At 40.6% G+C, this 12,814-nt stretch overlaps 1 protein-coding gene across 1 annotated transcript in view; it reads left to right on the forward strand.

Annotated features, from left to right (window-relative positions):
* Window positions 1-338: 338 nt before the first annotated feature.
* Window positions 339-12,814, forward strand: part of LOC134347148 (E3 ubiquitin-protein ligase pellino homolog 2) — a 145,186-nt gene continuing 132,710 nt past the window's right edge. Inside the window, exon 1 of the mRNA XM_063049341.1 lies at window positions 339-917. The gene's annotated coding sequence lies outside the window, so the exon portion shown is untranslated. The remainder of the gene's footprint in view (window positions 918-12,814) is intronic.

Raw genomic sequence — 12,814 nt, forward strand, 5'->3', positions numbered from 1 at the left:
GCCTTCAACTACTAAAAGCAAATAGCTTGCTAGGCCATTTCATAGGGACGTATCAAGAGATATCCACTTCACTGTGGATGTAACAAGGTAGTTTTTAAATAACGCGTTAGCAATTTCAATCATCACAATTTATACTCGAGGATTATTTAATAAATTGAACAGAAAAAACTTCCCTCTCTATTTAGAGGAGAGTTTAACTCGTGTTTCCGGCCATTATTCTGGACACAGTTTAACAATGAAACTAAAGAGATAAGCATCAATGAACAGAAACTGGAGTAATCACTGATAAGCAATCTTATGTCACGCCTGCAGGGTGGGTGAGTGTGTGGCAGAAAGAGAGAGGCATTGCTTTGAAATAGTTCTCCAGTATCGGTTATCTTGATCAGATATTGCACTCTGTATCTCCACAGTGTGAACGTGGCCTCAAGATACCAGAGCGGAAAGACGCTGGAACACTATATTGTTGTTTAGAACTACAGTTCAACCAAAGAAGTGAAATTACAGCAGTTATCTGCCGTGTACCGGATAGATTTGTATGCGGTTGTGGTTGGTCACGTACTAACACCTCAGTCACCGTCAGCAAATTTCTTCATGGCACGAAATGTTTCAGCAGTCGAAGAGATAATGAAACCATTTGAGTTTCCATCCCAGAGGTGATCGAGTCGGCCAGCGGCTGGCCAATCAGCGGCGAGCAGGCATCCTGACGCGCTTGTGTTGAGTGGAGGGGGACGGCACGGCACGGGGATCCTTTCTCGCGGGGGTCAGTTTCACGGTGGTTTCAGCGGCTCCTGCTCTCTGATCGGCTCTGGACAGGACCTGCCAACTTTCACCGAGGGGCTCCCACCTGGGGGTTACCTTCTTGTTCAGCAGCATAATTCGCCCCTGTACAACTTTTCCCGAGATCGCCAGGCCTTGCTGTAAGTACAGTTCTAAAAATGAAAATACATTCTGCGCTGAATTGGATCAAGTGATCAGTTTAAAAAAACTTCGTGTAGGCTTTGTTTTTAGTTCCTTTGTTTGTTCGTTGTCATATCACTATTTAGCCTAGTTTGCTGAATGGACAATACTTTAGCCTTTGTTTATCTTGGCTTGTGTTGGCACAAGATTATCAAAGAATACAATTACAATTTGCTCAATGCCGCCGTGCAGACGGCGCGGCAGTCACTCTGGGATAGGTTCCAGCTTTATTTCATTGTGGATTTGTAAATAACCCTCTAGGGAATTAGAAGAGATGATTATAGGGATATTAAATGCTGCTATTACAAAATACGCATTTGGTCTACAATGTAAACGCGTCATAATGACATCACGGAGGCAGTTTTTGTGAAAAGATATCTAATCTTGACACAGGTTCTTTACAAAGAGTTTGTATTGATATTCAACAAATAACACCGCAGGCCGGCGCTGAGCAAGACAGCCAAACAAGCAGTTTGGTAATCCTGTTTAGGGAATGGGATAGGATGTTTCGGGAGTGGGATAGGATACTGTGACGACACCCCACAAGGTACTGTTTCCTTCACAATATCCAAAGGAAGTGTGTGTTTCCTTGCCCACGACCCACATTTCCTCTGTCTTTTCCTGAGGTCTGTGCCTCGTGTGTGAGCCCAAAAGTGTTCTCAGGGTTTTCTACCACACGCTTCATCACTGAAGATCTTGATCCAAGTCTCGCTTAACCGATCTCCCTCCCTCTCTCTGTGAACCGTAACGACGCCGAGACCGACTGGTACACTATTTGACATTGCCTGTGTTCCCAGGTGGGAATTTCAAATAGTAAGAATAACACTCTGTCGCACACCTAGCCTTTAGGAATTCAGCTGTGGTTTCTTACTCGTAATGACTCAATGCCAGTCGGCCCATCAGGACTATACCAGCCTCTGTCAAAGCAGATCAGCCCCCCTTCCTATTTCCCTGCAACCTAATCTCTCTCGTCAGCTGCCTTAGTTTTCTTTTGGCGCTAGCCTCCACTAGGGGTAATTAAGTGGCCATTTAAAACACCAACACATACAGGAGAGCAGGAGTCCTTGGCCCATTCAATCTGAGCCAATTTTACACTACCCACCCACTTTACAGTAATCCCACATCTCAGAATTAACGCACATTGACCTCAATGCCCAACTCCACCATCCAGATTTTACCATTCAATTACACACTGGGAACAACTTGCAGCAGTGAATTAACCTACCAACCCACATGTTTTAGAGATATGGGTGGAAAACAGGGCACCATGAAGAACGCAAACAACAGGAGTTCTGCAGATGCTGGAAATTCAAGCAACACACATAAAAGTTGCTGGTGAACGCAGCAGGCCAGGTAGCATCTCTAGGAAGAGGTGCAGTCGACGTTTCAGGCTGAGACCCTTCGTCAGGACTACACCATGAAGAAACCTGCTTAGTCACACAGTTTTGACAGACGGCACCAGTATATAGGATTGACCCTGATCACTGGTGCTATACTGACTTTGGGATGTGGGAGAATATCATTGCATCCAGGGAAATCCACCTGGTTGATACCAACAGCATTGGAGGTTATGGTCAGATCCAGGTCTCTGGAGCTGGGAGACAACGATGGTTGGCAGTACATCTGATTGACAACCAGCCATTACTTCCATTTTCCAGTGGTCTGTATCCAGTGTTTACTGTCTTTAGAGAAAGCTGAGGAGAGCACCATAGGTGAGGTTATTGCCTTATGGGAAGGAAGAAGGATTAGGTTTGAATTCCCCAAGAGCCTGAAGTGGTTTTTCATGCAACTTCTCTTTGATTTAGTTTGAGTGCAAAATTCCTTCATGATTGTGGGTTGTATTAAATCTCTATGTACTTGCCCTGTTCCCAATAAGAATTGTTTCTGAAATCATCAGCACATTGAATCGACATTATCGTTGATGCAGCATCAACTGGAGAGGCATTTGCCTATTGTAACAAATGCACCTTTGATTAGATTATTTGCAAATCTACGTTTCTGGTAGTCTACTTCCTTGGTTTTAGTTCTGCTTTTTCTGTGACATTCTGCATTGGAGACCGAGCAGTCAGTCTGCACCAAAGCTCCTGGCAATGACACCTTGTAACTCGGTGTTAATGAAAGGTGCCCAGTGGGTTGGGGATTTTACCTATTTTTCATTTTCATGAACTCTTTAATTTGTGACGGTAACTGGTCAGATGATGCAGGAAACTATCTACATGGAGAATTGAAGCTGTTCAGTTCACCAGTCTTCCACAGCACAACAGTTTCATTCTGAAATTTGTAATTAGATGATTAATTACAGGTCTATGATTCCAGTGGAGGTCATTTTCAGAAATATTCTTACACCTCATTTGGACAGCTTAATAGTGTGACTATATCTTTTGGAGGATGTAGCCATTGCTATAAGCAAGTTATTATGGTTGGGCTATAACCCTTTAACTTTTATTTTTCATCGTAAAAATTTGCAGAATGAGTTATGGCTGACACGACATTACATTGAATAATTTTTGTCTTTAAACATAAGGAGCTGGTATTATAATAATACCAACAAATAATTAATATCTCAAAAATACTGAAGATGCTGGAAATCTGAAACCTGGCAGCTTTGTTGAAAGGCAATTGAACAGAAATGTTGATGTTATTTCTAACTCCATTTAAGTTGCCTGACCTGTTGAGTATTCCAGCACTCTGTTTTTATAACCTGAGGCAATAATACTCATTTTTTTTCAACGTAAAGTCCCGTGCGGTATCTTCTGCAAAATAAAATAATAACATGGTGGTGCAGCTCAACTTCAGGGTCCTGGGTTTCTAGTGCTGACTATGTGGAGTTTGCACTGTCTCCCTGTGTCCATGTGAGCTTCCGTCAAATGCTTTTTCCCCAGAGGTGCATTGGTAGGTTATTTAGTCATTTGTGGCAACATATTCAAAAGTGGGTGGGCGTGGGGCAAGGATTCTTGATGGATGTACGACGGAGAATAAGCAGTGATGCTATTGTAAATAAGGAGGGAAGTGGGACTGAGGAGATTGCTCTCCTGTGATAAAGGTTAGAGTGCAAACTCTCTTAGTTCATAAGTTCCTCTGTGGACCTGAATGGAAGCAATCATTTGGAACTTGTCAGTCGAAATCAGAGGTTAAGCAGACTGAGGCTCTCCATCCAGTATAAAGGTCAACACACACAACATGCTGGATGAACTCTGCAGATCAGGCAGTATCTGTGGGGAAGGATAAACAGTTGACATTTCAGGTCAGGCAGTATCTGTGAGGAAGGATAAACAGTTGACATTTCAGATCAGGCAGTATCTGTGGGGAAGGATAGACAGTTGACATTTCAGGTCAGGCAGTATCTGTGGGGAAGGACAAACAGTTGACATTTCAGGTCAGGCAGTATCTGTGGGGAAGGACAAACAGTTGACATTTCAGATCAGGCAGTATCTGTGGGGAAGGATAGACAGTTGACATTTCAGGTCAGGCAATATCTGTGGGGAAGGACAAACAGTTGACATTTCAGGTTGGGATCATCAGGATTGGAAAGGATAGGGGAAAGAAGCCAGAATAAGAAGGTGGAAGGGGATGGGGGAAGGTTTGCAAGTTGGGAAGGGGAAGGCGGCTGGGTTGGAAAGGCAGATGAAGTGAGAATCAGGGAGGTGATGGGTGGAAGAAGGAATATGACAGGAGTAGACAGTGAACCATGACAAAAAAGGAAGGAGGAGGGGCACCAGAGGGAGGTGATGGAGAAGATAAGGGATCAAAAGGAAGCCTGAATGGAGAGAAATGACCAGAAATCAGAGAAATAGATGCTCTGCTCTGCTGTCATATTGTTCCCCTCTTCTTTCCCTTACTCCCATGGCCCAATCTCCTATCGGATAATTTCTCCTCCTTCCCCTTCTCTATTGTTATTCTGGCTTCTTCCCCTTTCCTTTCCAGTCTGGAGAAGGATTTCAGCCTGAAACTTTGACTGCTTATACTTCCCCATAGATGCTGCCTGGTCTGCTGAATTCCTCCAGCACTTTTTGTGTATTGTACTGGATTTCCAGCATCTTCGGAATCTCTTGTGTTTATGATAGCAGTATAAATCTCTCCAGAGCAGAATATAGATTTTACCAATGGTTGAATATAACACCCTCAAATGGTTGAATGTAAATTCCAAGGCATGAATTCCATGTTATTTGATGTCACTGTTCATGTCCCATGACATTCATGTGTTTGTGTAATTGTATAATAGAGGAACAGAAATAATTTTTCTTATGTCTTTAACACACACAATATAGAGATACTGGTATTTGGGTTTTAAATTCTTTCATGCAGTGCACATAAAACTGCCGCATGCCATAAAATTCTTAGCCTTTCAAGTTTTCATTAGTTCAGTGATGTCTGTTGATTGCACCGAAGACAGCTGGAAAATTGCAAACCTGTGTGTGAGCAGGAAATCACTCAGCTTCTGGACATTAGCATTTTACTGCACAAGTGTGTTCTCCAGAAGTTACTGTCAGTTTCATGGCTTAATGACAGCAAATGCTGACAGCTTTGCTCTCATAACAACGGCTGAATCCGGGTCAATGTAACCCCTAGGGTGGTGGAATACGTCATTGTACCAACTTGGCAGTTCTTTTTTTCCCGGCTTAGTTTTGATTTTTTCAAAAATAAAACAGGTGCATCCGAAGTCAGTAATTGTCCACTGGATTGGGGGCACATAGCCCCTTTTTTTTTAAATATAAAATTCAGCTGATAAGTAGGGCCTTGGTGTTACTTATTATGACTAAGCCTGATGCTGAAAAATTTAGCTGAACATATTGTAGTTGAAACAAATTTCAGGAGATTTTGAATGGAAAATATGCCACTACTACAAATCTTTCCTCTTTCTTTTATTGCAATCAGTGACCACTATATTAGGTGGTACTTTGTAGCCCATCCACTTCAAGGTTTGACGTGTTATGCACTCAGAGATGCTCCTGTGCACACCACTGTTGTAACGTGTGGTTATTTGAGTTACTGTCACCTTCCTGTCAGCTTAAACCAGTCTGGCCATTCTCCTCTGACCTTTCACATTTACAAAGCATTTTCACCCATAGTCTTTCATTTCTCGCAACATTCTCTGTAAACTCTACTGTTGTGCGTGAGAATCCCAGGAGATCAGTAGTTTCTGAGAAACTACCCCTTCTGGCATCAACAATCATCCACTATGTAAGTCACTTACATCACATTTCTCCTCCATTCTGATGTCTGAACCTCTTGACCTTGTCTGCATGCTTTCATGCATTGAGTTGCTGCAACATGATTTGCTGAATAGATATTTGCATTATGAGCAGGTGTACCTAATAAAGTGGCCACTGAGTATATTATTTGTTTACTTGTTTGTACTTTGAAAAAATGTAGAAAAATAATAGAATAATTGTCAATCTTTTTGATTTAGTTTTGCTGTAGGACACAGGAGCAGAATTAGGCTATTTGGCCCATGGAGTCTGCAGAGCCATTCGATCGTGGCTAAAATATTTTCCCTCAGCCCCAGTCTCCTGCCTTCATCCTGTAACGTTTGATGCTATTACTAAATAAGACCCTGTCAAACTCTGCTTTAACTCCCCATTTTCCACTTCCTTGCCCATTGTCCTAGTCTGTCCTAGTCCTTCTGCAGTCTACCTGCTTCTTCAACACTACCTGCCCCTCGTTGTACCATCCACAAATTTGGCCACAAAGCCATCAATTCCATTATCCAGATTATTAATATATAACGTGAAAAGAAATGGGCCCAACACTGATTTCTGATGAATACCACTAGTCACCAATAGCCAACCAGAAAAGACCCTCTTTATTCCAACTTTTTGCCTTCTGCCATTCAGCTAATCTGTCTTTGCTAGGACCTTTCCTGTAATAGCAGCCTCTGGGGTTGCTATTATCTGGTTTAGCAGCCTCATGTGTGACAGCTTGTCAAAGGCTTTCTGAAGATCCAAGTACACAACATCCACCAATTCTCCTTTGTCTATCCTGTTTGTTACTTTCTCAAAGAATTCCAACAGATTTCCCCTTGTGGAAACCATGCTGACCTATTTTATCATGAGCCTCCAAGTACCTCAAAACCTCGTTCTTAATAATGGACGCTAATCTCTTGCCGACCACTGGAGTTAGGCTAACTGGCCTGTCTGTTTCATGTTTGTTGCCTCCTTCCCTTCCTTAAGAGTGGAGTGACAACTACAATTTTCCGGTTCTCTGGAACCATTCCAGAATTAAGTGAGTCTTGAACGATCAATACTAATGCCAGCACAATCTCTTCAACTACATCTTTTACAATGTACATAATAAGTTGAGTCCATCTGGTCTTGTGATATAGAATCAGCTCTTATAATTAAGTGACATTAATGCTCAACAGACTTTTATTTTTTATCCATTTCCATGCATTACATCTGTAAAACAGAGTGAGGAGCTCATCATGTTAAAATAGCCAGTGAAATGGAGAAAATGGCTTAACAGAGAATTATTCACAGAACATACAGCAACAAAAAAATCAAATGCATGGTTTTTAGGACGAACAGTTAATATTTAGAGAGAAGGGTGATATCACTGGGGAGAAAACTTGGATGTAGGATAATTTTACAGAACTAAAACATGACTGAATTAAATCCATCTGTGTGATGAATCTCTAGTTTAATGTTGATATCATTTGAATGAATGAACACTGGGTGCTATCAATGTTGTTCTCATCTGTTAAACTTCACCTATACCATGAGCTCTCGTATCTTGGATATGGACAATTAGATGGTCACACTTTGCAACAGATTGGCTCAAAGATGGTGTTCATTAATCATCAGAAAATTGTAATGGAATAGTTAAGAAAAACTAAATGACCAGTGACAGGTTTTTAAAGTTTTGAAATCCATAAATCTTTAAAGACCAATGAATGAACGTAGATAACCACTTAAGTTACTCAGACTGCTTTTTAAAAATGCAAGTGATATCCTTTTTTATAAAAAGTGTAGTATTTTGTTGAACTGTCTCAAATCCTGTGGTGTACATTATGCCTTTTCTCCCAGGGCATAATCTGTGTCAGAGGCCAACATCTGTGCTGTCTGTGTAACTGAATTCTTCCTTGCTTGTTGGTCTCCTAGATTACTTTCACATCCCTAGCCCACACTGAGTACGTTAAAACATTAACATATTATTTCTTAATCGTTGCTGTTCAGTCACCAAATTATCAAGATTAGTGGTTGAAGCAGAGACTCTATTGACCTTCAAGATGAAATTGAATAAATAGAGGAAGGCATCACATGATGGGGTGGGGGACTGGTGGTAGGGTAAAGGCGATATGACATAAGGACAGGTGAAAATGTTCAGACTTGTGCAGTGTCAGTGGCATCATTAATTAAACTGAGCAACACACTAGAGTACTGTAGTTTCTATTGACTGGAAACTGGATCACACAGAGCTGTTTTTTTTCCATTGCTGTGTAATTAAAAATTGATTTAACCTGGAGTAAATCACATTTACGATCATTTCTGGGTCAAATCACACCATCTGCAAATTTTAACTGGGCCCTTGAGTCCTTGTTGTGATGCTGTTTGTTGTGAAATGGATGTTTTAGGTGTCAATTGATAGTGAGTTTTGATTCAATGAGACAATGAGCAAAGGCGTACACGTTTCACTGCATTGGTATCAATCTACCACACCCTTTGGGGAGTAATGGAAATTCATTTTATGTGAATTTTGATGATAGACTTTCATAAGATCATAGAATATCTGCAATACAGAGGGCCAGTTACTTGTAGACAAATGCAATCCAGCCTAATCCCATTTTTTGATATCAGTTATGTATCCCTTCAATTATTCATGCTCTGTTTTTGTTTTCCTCCACCCCCCCCCCCCGCTTCTAAGGTCCTTCCTATTTGCTATACCTGGGTCCTTAATAATGTCGTCATGCACAGCAGTTAAGAAGTCTTTCCTAAGCAATCCAGACATTTCTTTATTGCTACTATTTTCAGCTCCTGTGATAATCTTCCTAATCCCTATTTTACCCTCACTACAATCACATTTTTCCAGTACCATAAGGATCAGGAATGTTATAGAGTATTTAAATTGTAGTCTAGCTAGTGTTGTACATAGTTCCAGTATTACCTCGCTGCACTTGTATTTCATGTCTTAGCTAATTATGCTGAAATACCCTCTGATTAAATTTATGGCTGTTTTAAGTGCTGTTGATAATAATTTGGGGATAAATCTACCATTGTTTTCCAAAACAAGTATCCTTTTTACCTGTGACCTGAGAACAGTTTTTTTAGAAGTGAGACTTCATTTATTTTCAGAGTAGGCACTTAAGATATTCTAAGATAAACTAATTGAGAGACCCTGCTCATTGTAGTTGGATAAAGATTATGATTTATGGTCTATGGTCTTTAGTAGCTCATTGTTATTGGATCTCTTGACAAGGGACTAAAATTGTTATATCAACTCTGTTGCTTACTATAAATCTAGATTTGTAAAATTCTTCAGCGATACTAACACCTAATGGGTAAGTCATATCAATGGTGCACCCACTTCCGCCCAGCCAGGGCCCTTATCAACTTCTAGGAAATTAAATATTAATTTATGCATCAAGCATATCTCTTCTGTACCCCAGTATGTTTATGCTTCTTCCATATGGTTTCATGTGCGAACTTTTATGAGCCAATGCTGGAATCATTTCAGCCACGTTAAGGGCAAATAGAAGGGCGCTCTTTTCCAAAGAAAGAGGTCTAAAACTAGAGGTTAGAGTTTTAGGGTAACGGATAAGCGGTTTCAAAGGGATCTGAGCCGGTCTTTTTTTTTTGCCCATCCAGAAGGTGGTTGGAATCGGAATGTACAGCCCGGAAGCACATATTCTCACAACATTTAAGATGTATCTAAACAGAAATTGAATGGCTGAGAGAAGGCTTTGAACCAGGTGTTGTTAAACAGAATGAGTGTATAGGGGTACTTGAGTGACAGGGAGAGCACAGGGGCTGAAGTGCCTGTTCTGTTACATAACTCGGTGACAATTGCTTAGTTAATATCTTCAACACCTTTTATCTACAGATAGTTTGAGAACATTGAAAGCATGTTGGCAGACTGATCTCTAGTACATGAATCTTTCTTACCAGCTAAAATTGAAGCTGCACTGATGGGCTGAACCATGGACACCTGGATCTGAATCTGAAATGTTTTCATGTAGCTTTTAGACAACAAAAAAAAATTGCAGATATCAAAAACTGACATTTGAAAATGATAAATTACATAGAAACACTTTAATGGAATGTATGCATTACATGCAGTATATAACTGATATTTCCTTAGAAAAGTATCATATATTACATAGTGCCAATGTGTCTGTATGATGTACCTGCGGTCATTTTCTTGATCATGAAACCTGTATCTCAGCATTCTGTGTGATGATAACTTTCTGTGTAGGAAGTCTGCATGGTTGGTAAGTGTTAAGCTTTTTAACAGTCTGAAATATACATTTGAGAAGTATGAACTGCAGGCTTCTCAATATAAGATTTAAGTTAGATACTTACCAGGATTTCTTATTTAGTTTTTAAACCAGCTGGTGGATTTAATTCCTGTGAAAGATTTTACAATGAGAAGGTTTACTCTCCAAATTGAACCATGTATTTTTTTAAAAAAGTCTAACTCAACTGAGCATGATGTTCAAAGGTAAATTTGTTATCAGAGTGCATATACGTCACCATGTACAGCCTTGAGATGGATTATCTTGTAAGCATTCCCAGTAAATACAAAGAAACACAAAAGAATCTGTGAAAGACTGTATCCAAGCAGATGAACAAACACCCATGTGCAAGAGACAACAAACTGCAAATACAAAAAGGGAGAGGAGAAAAATAAATAAATAAATAAGCAATAAATATTGAAAATGTGAGATGAGTATGTCCATGGGACAGTTCAGTGTTGGGGTGATTGAAGTTATCTCCTCTGGTTGAAGAACTTGATGGTTGAGGGTGACGAGTGTCACTGGATCTGGTTCTTGAGGCTCCTGTACCTCATTCCTAAAGGCAGCAATGAGAAGAGATGAAGGTCTGGGTGGTGGGGATCCTTGATGATCGGTGCTGCTTTTCTGCGATAATGCTCCGTACACTTGTGCTCAGTGGTAGGGAGTGCTTTCCCCCGATACACTGGACCATATCCACTATTTTTTTTTGTAGTCTTTTCCATTTAAATGTGTGGAAATCGAAGGCCTGATGCTTGCATTGAGTCAGTGCTGGTTAATCAACTGGCCGGTGTATTTACTGACATTTTTAACCTTTCCTTGCTTCAGTGTGATGTCACCACCTGCGTTAAAAGGTCACTATCATCCCATTTCCTAAGAAAAACGCAGTGGCTCTGACATCTACCACCATGAAGTACTTTGAGAGACACGCATTAACTCTAGCCTCCCAGACAACCTTGATCCACTGCAATTCCCCAACTGCTGAAACAGGTCTATGCTGAATGCCATCTCTCTGGCCATTACACTCATTTCTGGAGCATCTAAACAATGAAGGTACCCACATTAGACTATTGTTTATTTAAGGCAGAGCTGTATTCAATACTATAATTCCAAGTAAACTCTTGGACCAAACTCCAGACCCTAGAAGTAGATACCTCCCTCTGTAAATGGATCCTTGATTTCCTGCCCAACAGACCACAATGAGGAAGGATAGATGAGTATGATTATTCTAAAGACCAGTGCTCCACAAGCTTGTAACCTCATCCAACTAATCTACTCCCTGTACACTCATGACTGTGTGGTTAGATTCTGCTCTAATCTTTCCCTCTGTGTAAATAAGACCGAAGAACTGGCCATTGACTTCACAAAATGGGGCAGTGCACATGCTCCTGTCTGCATCAATGGTGTTGAAGTTGAGAGCTGGTCCAACCTTTTCTAGTCTCACCACAAAGATGCCCTGGCTAAAAAAGCTAACTAATGCCTTTATTTCCTCGAGGATAAAGAAATTCGATGTGTTGACCCTTACTGATTTTTATTGATGCACCATAGAAAGCATCCTACCTGGATGTGTCACACCTGGTACGGTAACTGCTCTGCACATGACTGTAGTAAACTGCAGGGAAATGTCAACACATCTCAGCACATCACAGAAATCAGGACTCTCTCTATCCTCTCTGTCTCTGCAAAATAGCCAGAATAATAAAGGCCCCTCTCCACTATCCCCAGACATTCTTTTCTCTTCCTCCATTGTGCAGAAAATGCGCACTGCCAGGCTCAGGGCCAGCTTCTACACTGCTGTTATAATACTATTCAATGGTTTGATAGTATGATAAGATAGACTCTTGACCTCACAATCTACCTCACTATGATCTTGCACCTTATTGCTTACCTGCTCTGCACTTTCTGTGCAGCCAATACACTTCATTCTGCATTTTGCTTTCTGTTATTGTTTTAGCTTGTACTACCTCAGTGCACTTTGTAATGATTTAATCTGCATGAGCAATTTGGAAGACATGTTTTTCACTGTATCTCGGCGCATGCGACAGCAATAAACCAATTCCAGTTCTGGTTCCAATAATGACTGGTGTGTCAATGGCTTCTGATACTTGGGGCTGGTGATCACGGTTCCCTGATGGCAGTACTTACTTTAAACATTTGCCTTTTGTTGACAATTTAATTATGTGAGTTCTGGATGGAATTGGGAACCCAAAATGAAAGCTTGTTATTTTGCAAAATCATCTATTTAATTGATCTGATTACTACTGAGAAAAAATAAGGCAAGAGTTATTAATAGTATTGCTGAACAATTGTTATTGGAAAATTAATTTCAATAGATATTTGTGTGAGATGCATTATCTACTGAGGTAGCCGGAAATGTACAGTGGTTAGTGATGCACTCCTGAAAGCTGTTTT

Source organism: Mobula hypostoma, chromosome 1, assembly GCF_963921235.1.
Source record: "Mobula hypostoma chromosome 1, sMobHyp1.1, whole genome shotgun sequence".
Classification (NCBI taxonomy): domain Eukaryota; kingdom Metazoa; phylum Chordata; class Chondrichthyes; order Myliobatiformes; family Myliobatidae; genus Mobula; species Mobula hypostoma.